Source organism: Crinia signifera, chromosome 4 (assembly GCF_055691185.1).
Source record: "Crinia signifera chromosome 4, ASM5569118v1, whole genome shotgun sequence".
Classification (NCBI taxonomy): domain Eukaryota; kingdom Metazoa; phylum Chordata; class Amphibia; order Anura; family Myobatrachidae; genus Crinia; species Crinia signifera.
In genome coordinates, this window is record NC_139220.1 from 299806714 (window position 1) to 299815973 (window position 9260).

The 9260-nt window shown below is 41.6% G+C and overlaps 1 long non-coding RNA gene across 1 annotated transcript in view; it reads right to left on the bottom strand.

The window, feature by feature from the left end:
* LOC146075700 (uncharacterized) overlaps nucleotides 1-8601 on the bottom strand; it is a 122484-nt gene extending 113883 nt beyond the window's left edge. The window contains exon 1 of the long non-coding RNA XR_014473616.1: nucleotides 8447-8601. This is a non-coding gene — a long non-coding RNA (uncharacterized LOC146075700). The remainder of the gene's footprint in view (nucleotides 1-8446) is intronic.
* Nucleotides 8602-9260: the final 659 nt, after the last annotated feature.

Here is a 9260-nt window from a genome sequence, read left to right on the forward strand (position 1 = left end):
TCTCCTTCATACCTTCTGAAAATGAAAAATTTTGAGCCAGAACTGCATTTTTGTGTAAAAAAATGTAATTTTTCATTTTCACTGCCCACTTGTATCAAAATTGGTGAAACCCCTGGGGGTTTTAAATGTACACTATACCCCTAGATGAATTCCCTGAGGGGTGTAGTTTGCAAAATGGGGTCACTTGTGGGGGGGTTCCACTGTATTGGTGCTTGGGGGGTCTTGCTAATGCGACATAGCACCCACCAAAATTCCACCAGAATCTGAGCTGCAAAATCCAAAAATCACTCCTTCCCTTCTGAGTCCTGCCATGCACCCAACTGGTATTTTTTGGTCACATGTGAGGCATTGCCGTACTCGGGAGAAATTGGGGCACAGATTTTGGGGTGCTTTTTCTCCTTCATACCTTCTGAAAATGAAAAATTTTGAGCCAGAACTGCATTTTTGTGTAAAAAATGTAATTTTTCTTTTTCACTGCCCACTTGTATCAAAATTGGTGAAACCCCTGGGGGTTTGAAATGTACACTATACCCCTAGATGAATTCCCTGAGGGGTGTAGTTTGCAAAATGGGGTGACTTGTGGGGGGGTTCCACTGTATTGGTGCTTGGGGGGTCTTGCTAATGCGACATAGCACCCACCAAAATTCCACCAGAATCTGAGCTGCAAAATCCAAAAATCACTCCTTCCCTTCTGAGTCCTGCCATGCACCCAACTGGTATTTTTTGGTCACATGTGAGGCATTGCCGTACTCGGGAGAAATTGGGGCACATATTTTGGGGTGCTTTTTCTCCTTCATACCTTCTGAAAATGAAAAATTGTGAGCCAGAACTGCATTTTTGTGTAAAAAAATGTAATTTTTCATTTTCACTGCCCACTTGTATCAAAATTGGTGAAACCCCTGGGGGTTTGAAATGTACACTATACCCCTAGATGAATTCCCTGAGGGGTGTACTTTGCAAAATGGGGTGACTTGTGGGGGGGTTCCACTGTATTGGTGCAACATAGCACCCACCATTCATTCCACCAGAATCTGTGCTGCAAAATCCAAAAATCACTCCTTCCCTTCTGAGTCCTGCCATGCACCCAACTGGTATTTTTTGGTCACATGTGAGGCATTGCCGTACTCGGGAGAAATTGGGGCACAGATTTTGGGGTGATTTTTCTCCTTCATACCTTCTGAAAATGAAAAATTTTGAGCCAGAACTGCATTTTTGTGTAAAAAAATGTAATTTTTCATTTTCACTGCCCACTTGTATCAAAATTGGTGAAACCCCTGGGGGTTTGAAATGTACACTATACCCCTAGATGAATTCCCTGAGGGGTGTAGTTTGCAAAATGGGGTGACTTGTGGGGGGGTTCCACTGTATTGGTGCTTGGGGGGTCTTGCTAATGCGACATAGCACCCACCAAAATTCCACCAGAATCTGAGCTGCAAAATCCAAAAATCACTCCTTCCCTTTTGAGTCCTGCCATGCACCCAACTGGTATTTTTTGGTCACATGTGAGGCATTGCTGTACTCGGGAGAAATTGGGGCACAGATTTTGGGGTGCTTTTTCTCCTTCATACCTTCTGAAAATGTCAAATTTGGAGCCAGAACTGCATTTTTGTGTAAAAAAAATAATTTTTCATTTTCACTGCCCAGTTGTACCACAATTGGTGAAACCCCTGCGGGTTTGAAATGTACACTATACCCCTAGCTGAATTCCCTGAGGGGTGTAGTTTGCAAAATGGGGTCACTTGTGGGGGGGTTCCTAACTTTTAGCATGTTATGGTGCCTAGAAACCTACATGGTGCCTAAAAAATAATCTCATAAAAAGGAGGCTCCAAAATCAAGTAGGTGCTCCTTCTATTATGAAGCCTGTGGTTTGGTCACCGTGCACACTAGGGCCACATATAGGATATTTATGAAAACAAAAGAATTGGGGGAATCAATTTTTAGTCACATTTCTCTAGTAAAATGTACTGTGTTCCTTAGAAAAATGTATTAAAATTGCAAATCTGCAAAAAAAAAGAAATTTTGAAATTTCACCTACACTTTGTTTTAATTCCTGTGAAACACCTAAAGGGTTAACAAACTTCCAAAATGCTGTTTTGAATACTGTGAGGGGTGCAGTTTTTGAAATGGCATCATTTATGGGGGTGTCTCACATACAAGTCCCTCAAAGTCACATCAGAACTGAACTGGTCCCTAAAAAAATCAGTGTTTGAAATTTTCTTGAAAATTTGAGAATTTGCTATTCATATTGTAAGCCTCCTAGTGTCCCGAAAAATTAAAAGGAAGTTGAAATAATGATGTCAACATAAAGTAGACATATGGTCTATGTTAGTTATTCACTATTTTGAGTGGTAAGATTATTTGTCTCACAAGCAGAAAATTTAACATTTTGCAAATCGCTAAATTTTCCATTTTTTCACGATATTTTGGTATTTTTCACAAAAAAACACAGACTGTATCGACGAAAATTTACCACTAACTTGAAGTACAATGTGTCACGAAAAAACAATCTCAAAATCACTGGGATAAGTAAAAGCAAAAAAAAGTTATCCCCACTTAAGTGAGACATGTCAGAATTGAAAAAAAGGGCTCTGTCAGGAAGGCAAAAACAGGCTCTGTCAGGAAGGGGTTAAAAAGCGGTGGCTCTCCAACTCCACGTTCGTCTTTGACTAGAGGTAAATATCAATATCCCCACAGGTATGGTATGCCGACACTTTTATTATTAGTAATGTGTCAGTATAATGTAATAGTGTCAATGTGGCTCAAAGCCCCTTCATGTAAATACGCACATACTAACACCAGTGCAATGATAAATGTAAATCTGCACAATTTAGCTGGTGACTACAGATAGTTACAATAATTAATTGGACTATCACTATGTCACATATGACACTGTTACTCTATAATGGTGAAACTTCTCTAAATTATAGAGAGCTGTAATATCAATCAATCAATATAACATTGAGTTACTCAGACCTCTATTGTGTAGGCTGGAATTGCCTTTATTATGAGGGAGACTCTATGTAGACAGTGCGTCTGTCGTAATAGGTAGACTTTCTTGATTCACAAGAGTATATCAAGGTTATTCAGTTAATATGATTATACTTAGTCCAATAGACTTATGAGTGTGGTCAAATATATAACAGATTATTATGAAAGAAGATGAAAAGTCAACACAGATGTCGGCCCGCACGGGTGTCGACTAATTCTGAATGCACCATGGGTTAATCAAACCTCTATTGTGCAGGCTAGAATTGCCCTTAAAATAAGGTAGCCTCAGTATTGAATAGAATATATCTGTCTACTTTTATTAGTAGACTATATAGGTTGACATGAGATTACAAAAAAGTTAACACATTAGTCGACCAGCACTAATAGCGGCATATGTAAGAATTCCTCAATCCTCTTGTTGGGCTGGAATTGCTCTTATAGAGGAGAGAAATATATGTGTGGCTATTTTTTATTTTAAAGAGTTTTTATTGCCGGTCTGTGTCGACATGCAATGAAATCTGTGTTAACATGAATTAGTTTTGACAATCACTCATTTGTGAATAAGATTTTAATACACCCTTGAATTAACAGTGAATCGATTGTGCTCAGGCACTATTTGTTTTAAGTTTTTAATACACTTAGGCAACCAGCGAAGGCGTTACCTATCAATACATATTGATTTTAACAGTTCTAACAGTCACTTGTTGGTGAATAAGGTTTTGATGCGCTCTTGAAGTAACAGTGAATCAATAGTGTTAAAACACTGTTCGTTTTTGATAGTCAGTGTGACACATTTAAGACAAATTAGCGGGGGCACTGCCAGCAGCTGATGGTGGATGCTTATTAGTAATCCACACGTATTATCTGCGCTGATACCAAAATAGGGTAAAGTAAGGTATAGAGTAGGGGCAATAATTGCTGTAAGTGATGGATAAATTACAGCCTGCCTTTCTATTGTCAATATGAGTTTGTGAGGCACAGCGATGATACGTTATGTGGATAGCCTTAGATATATAAAGGTCAATCTCTAATTGGCAGTATGTTTCTTAGGTAAGATCACAGAGTATGCCCTCAGCTAATTGCTGATGGATGGTTTACGAAATATCACCAATGGTGCCTGCTAACCTGTGTACAGGCACTGTGAGTTTGTAATAGTCAGTAAGACACACTTTGGACAAATTAGCAGGGGTGCTGTCAGCGGCTGGTGGTGGATGCTTAATAGTAATCCACCTGAGTTATCTGCGCTGATACCAAATTGAAGTAAAAGGTAGGGGCAATAGTCGCTGTAAATGGTAGATAAGTTACAGCGTGCCCTTCTATACACAATATGTACATGTAAGGTACAGCGATAATGCGTTATACAGATAGCCTTAGATATGTATAAGGTCAATCTCTAATTGGCAGTAATTTTCTTAGGTAAGATATCACGGTATGCCCCCAGCTACTTGCTGATAAATGGTCACAGAGTGTCACCAATGGTGCCTGCTGCACGGTGATAGAGTAGTGCGCATTACAATGAAAGGGTTCCTGTGGGTAAAAACATAAATCAAAATTACATCCTAGTCAGAAGTGAGTTAGAGAGCGTCACCGCTAGCCGGCGCGCGCTTCGCATTCAGCTTTTTCAAGGCCAAAGGACACTATTACATTATACTGACACATTACTAATAATAAAAGTGTCGGCATACAATACCTGTGGGGATATTGATATTTACCTCTAGTCAAAGACGAACGTGGAGTTGGAGAGCCACCGCTTTTTAAACACATCCACATACATTTTGTTTTGTTTGTGTGTTTTTATATTTCGCCTTTAAAAAGATACCAATAAAAGCTAAATTTTAATCGTTCAAGTTTATTTAGGTGCACCACATTTGGACACACTTTTCTCTTTTGCTATTTGTCCTTATCTTTTTGTGTCCAGTGATAGCACACCCCTTATGAGAAACACATATCTGTACACACGAGTACGTTAGGGGTCCACCCATTTTCCTCAACACGTTTGAGGGTCCTGTGCGAATAGCAAACCCACTCCCGTTTTGCCCTCTATTCCCTCAGTCCTCTAACTAGTGATGGCCATTGATAACTTAATATCATTGACGGTCTATGACTGATGTAGAAATCCCCATCGATGGGGAGAACCACTATGTTTTTAATACTCTAAGGTGTCGAGATACTCCACACCCCTCAACCAATGCAATCACAAAGCCCCACCCAAAGCTCTGAAAGGCCTAGTGTAAACGAAAGGGGTGACCATTGGTGGGTGATTCAGGTGGTTTCACACCATCAAGGGTATTCATTAATGGTACCATCGATGTTGATTATAGATGTATAGCACACCAGTGATCATCATTGCTCCGTGCCCCCCATACTCTGCACCGCTGACCCACCCACCTTATTAACTGGAGAGTCCTCTTTGCTCTCTCCTTCCTCACTCTTCCAAACTGTCCCACCCATTCCCCACACAGGCTCCATTCATCCCTTTGCCCTCACTCCTTCACCCCACCCTTTGTGGCACTGCCAACCCCACCCCAACACCCACACAGGCTCCCCTCTCCTCTCTTTTCCCTCACTCCTATAAACTATAGATGGCCCTCGACCATCAATGATTCAGTATCATTGATGATCTATAACCAATGCTGCATACTTTTACTGTAGATTTTATTTTCCTATAAGGTGTTCGAACATGGAGCTTAGCTTCGCCTCTAACACTCCCACCAAATCCCACCCCCGGGCACTGATTATCCAGCAGCCGAGTGTATACTAAAGTAGTGGTCACCATCAATGGTTGCCTTACCGATGGCCATCTCTGCTCCAAACTCTGCATCCCCATTCAAGGCACCACTGAATCCACTCATCCCCAGCACAGGCTCTTCTGTTCTATATCTTTCCTCACTCCTCCAAACTCCTCCCCCATTCACAGCACCCCAACCCCACTCCCCAACACAGGATCCCCTCTCCTCCTTCATGGCTCCAACTCTGACCCCCATTCGCTGCTCCATCAACATCCTCCACTGTTTACCTTCTCCTCTCTTCCCTACTCCTTCATGGAGACATTACAAGCTCTGCCCCCCTATATGTGGCATCAATGACACCCCCCCATCTCCCATACAGGCTCCCCACTCCTCCCTGTTAACTCACAGCCAAAGGTGGGTGTGATTACAGACCCTGCCTCCACCGCCGTTAGGGAAAGGCCGAGTCAGTGCAATTTTGTCACTTCTACCTAACTCTTATAAAGAGTGTAAACATACCTAATAATCTTTTATTCCCATACAGGTGTTCACTCTTTTCGAATTTTAATGTTTATTAAATTTTTATCAAGTGCTCTTATGCTATAATTGTGGAAGACCCGGGTCACTTGAAAACCCAAGTTCAGTGTGAACAGCGACAAGCCGAGAATAACCCGGGTGCATCATCCAGGTCTGAAAGGGGGTAGTGTACCGGGAGCCAGACCCTGGAACTGGGATTTGTCTGAAAGAGGTATTACACTGTAATACCACAATAAAAGCATTATAGTCAAGCGTGGCAGTGTGATGTGTAGGAATGCTTTGCTTCTACAAACGACTTGCCATAATTGGTCAAATCATGTATTTTGCTGGAAATTGTGGGGAAGAATATCTGGTCATCTGTTCGTGATCAAAAATTCAAGCATCAACTGGGTTGTACAGCAAGATAACTTGGGCATGAGGTCTATAGTGAGGTAAATAAAGCTTTGCAGACCTCTTGTCCAATTTTGGGTTACCACAGGTATGCATGCTCCTGATAACCACGGTATCTTCCCACTGGGAAAAGGCTTCTGGGATGTGAGGGTGCATCTGGGAAACAGTTCTTTTATCTGTTGGCTCTAGGTGGGGGGGGGGGGTAACAGTCAAATGGTGGTGGGGTCGCACACACAAACACACTAACTTGAGGTCACACTCACTCAGACATTCATACACACTCACACTTTTCACTCAAAGAATCTGGACCCCAACGTTTGAGAAAAGGTGAGTAATTATAGTGCCAGTGCAATTCCCTGTGATTTTTCCTAAAAAGAGCGATTTTAAGAAACCTAAGACTTGCTCTGGTAATTGAATAGCAAATTGTCTGGTAATGTAATAGCAAAACACCATATCTGAAATTTCCTGCACTTAATTGGATTCCCCCTTAAATGTGTAGTCTATGCTTAAAATAAAGACTTTTAAGTGACTGAATTAAAGCAATTCTGCAAAGAGAAGTGGGTCAAACCTTCTCCGCTCAGATGTGTAAGAATCCACTAAGAATTGTTTGGCTGCCATTATTGCTACTAAAGGTGACTGTATTATTAAGTTGGGTGGCGGATTCATTTTTAACATGGGTATTAGTTTATATATAGCTACTTTATATCCATCTACATGCTATTGAACACCATAATAGAGGCTGGCAAAATAATTTTGTATGTAATTGTTTTTCCCTACAGCTGCTGCCACTAGTTGGCGCCAGATGTAGTAAAATATTTTAGATTGCAGCCAACTTGAGGTGAAAAAAGTTGGTTGTTTAGGCATCCGCTCAGAACTTTTCACATCGCATCCATCAGCTTTGATGGGTTTTGATGCTTTACGGTGAGTCTGAAACTTCAGTTTTAATATAAACTTTCATCTGTGCCACCGCCAACATTAAGGTAGGGATGGCCATCGATGATTTATAATCTTCAATGGTTCATGGCCGATGTTGAATACTTTTGCCATCGATAGGGAAGAACCAGATGGTTTCCCTCCATCGATGGGATAGCAAAACAATGTTTTGCTTTTTATTTTTCAAAGTGCCGGGACACGGAGCATAGCTCCGCCCCCGTGTTTTGATTGGCCCAAACACAATGGATGACCATCAATATGTAAAAATATAGATGGTCATCCACTGCACAGTTAAGCACTATCGGTGGCCAGTTGCCGAATTGTCATCAATGGCCATCCCTACATTAAGGTGCTCATACAACTGCAGGTTCATTCTCTCAAACCCACTGGCACCATCGACTGGATATGCCAATCAATGGGGTATTGGGAAAAGTCCAGATACAGCAATCCCTGCCTTGTTGGGGGAAATGGTAACTATTATAAAGGTTTAATACCGTCAGAAACCCAAAGCGCATGTCAGGGGATTGCCCAAAAACATTGCTGGTGGATGGGCAGTATTGTATCTTTTATGTAGGGGGGAGGGCACCATAGCATAATCCTCTCTTCTGCACAAATAAGAGCTAATATATTATTATATGTGCATATAATAATATATTTTATATATACATATCATATATACACATACACCCCCATACACAGTACAGATTATCTATTTACCTCATATTTATCTAGTTATGGAGTATGAACCAGTGACTTATGCATCCCTACTGAACTCTACTTATTGAATCCCTACTGAATCCAGAGGTTCTGCACCTAATTACATATCTATGTACCCCTATACATTTACTTCACATCCCCTACCCATCTCCTACCTGTGTAACCATGGAGCAGCACCTGCTATCCACATATCCATCTCTGTCTCTCATATTTACCTCACCTCTCCCTATCTAATGATGGCGTTGTGCGGCTTGTGTCGAGCCAGTGACGCACAAACACATCATCACTCAGAGGAGGCAACTAACCTTTCTTCCTCTCAGACCACAAAATGGACGGCGGCAGCTGAGAGAGCGCGCCCTCGTGCACTGATCGCGCGGATCGCGCGGATCTGGTCCGCGAGGACTCAACGGTAGTCCTTTTGACGCGCAGCACTCTGGCGAACAGCCGTTCCTTTACAAGGCGACTTGTAGGCAGTAGGCAGAAGTCGCTGCAGTTGGATGTAGCACACAGAGAGGAGGGACCCTTGAGTCTGGTTGAACTAATGGGTGAGGATGGACTACATTTCCCAGCATGCCTCTTACTGTCTTATACTGGATTGATTTTTCACATATAAATGCAAGGTATTATAACTGTTCCCGTGGATATAAATGTTCATAGATAGGAAATAAGTAACATAAACCAGGATTATCCACATTGGCATATTTTTTCCTCCAGCTTTGCCTGTCTGTGAATTACACCATGCCCCATTTGAGTGCCAAAAACCTGAAATGTTTGGGGTAAATTTACTAAAACTTCTGAAAATGAGAAGAGGCCCATAGCAACCATTCAGATGCTGTCTATCATTTTATTTAGCATCGTAGAAATTAATAGACAATTTTATTGGTTGCAATGGGCAACATCTCATCTTTTTATCATAGTTCCCAACTGACCTGTTTTTTTTGGGATGTACTCACTTCCCGCCTAGGGTCG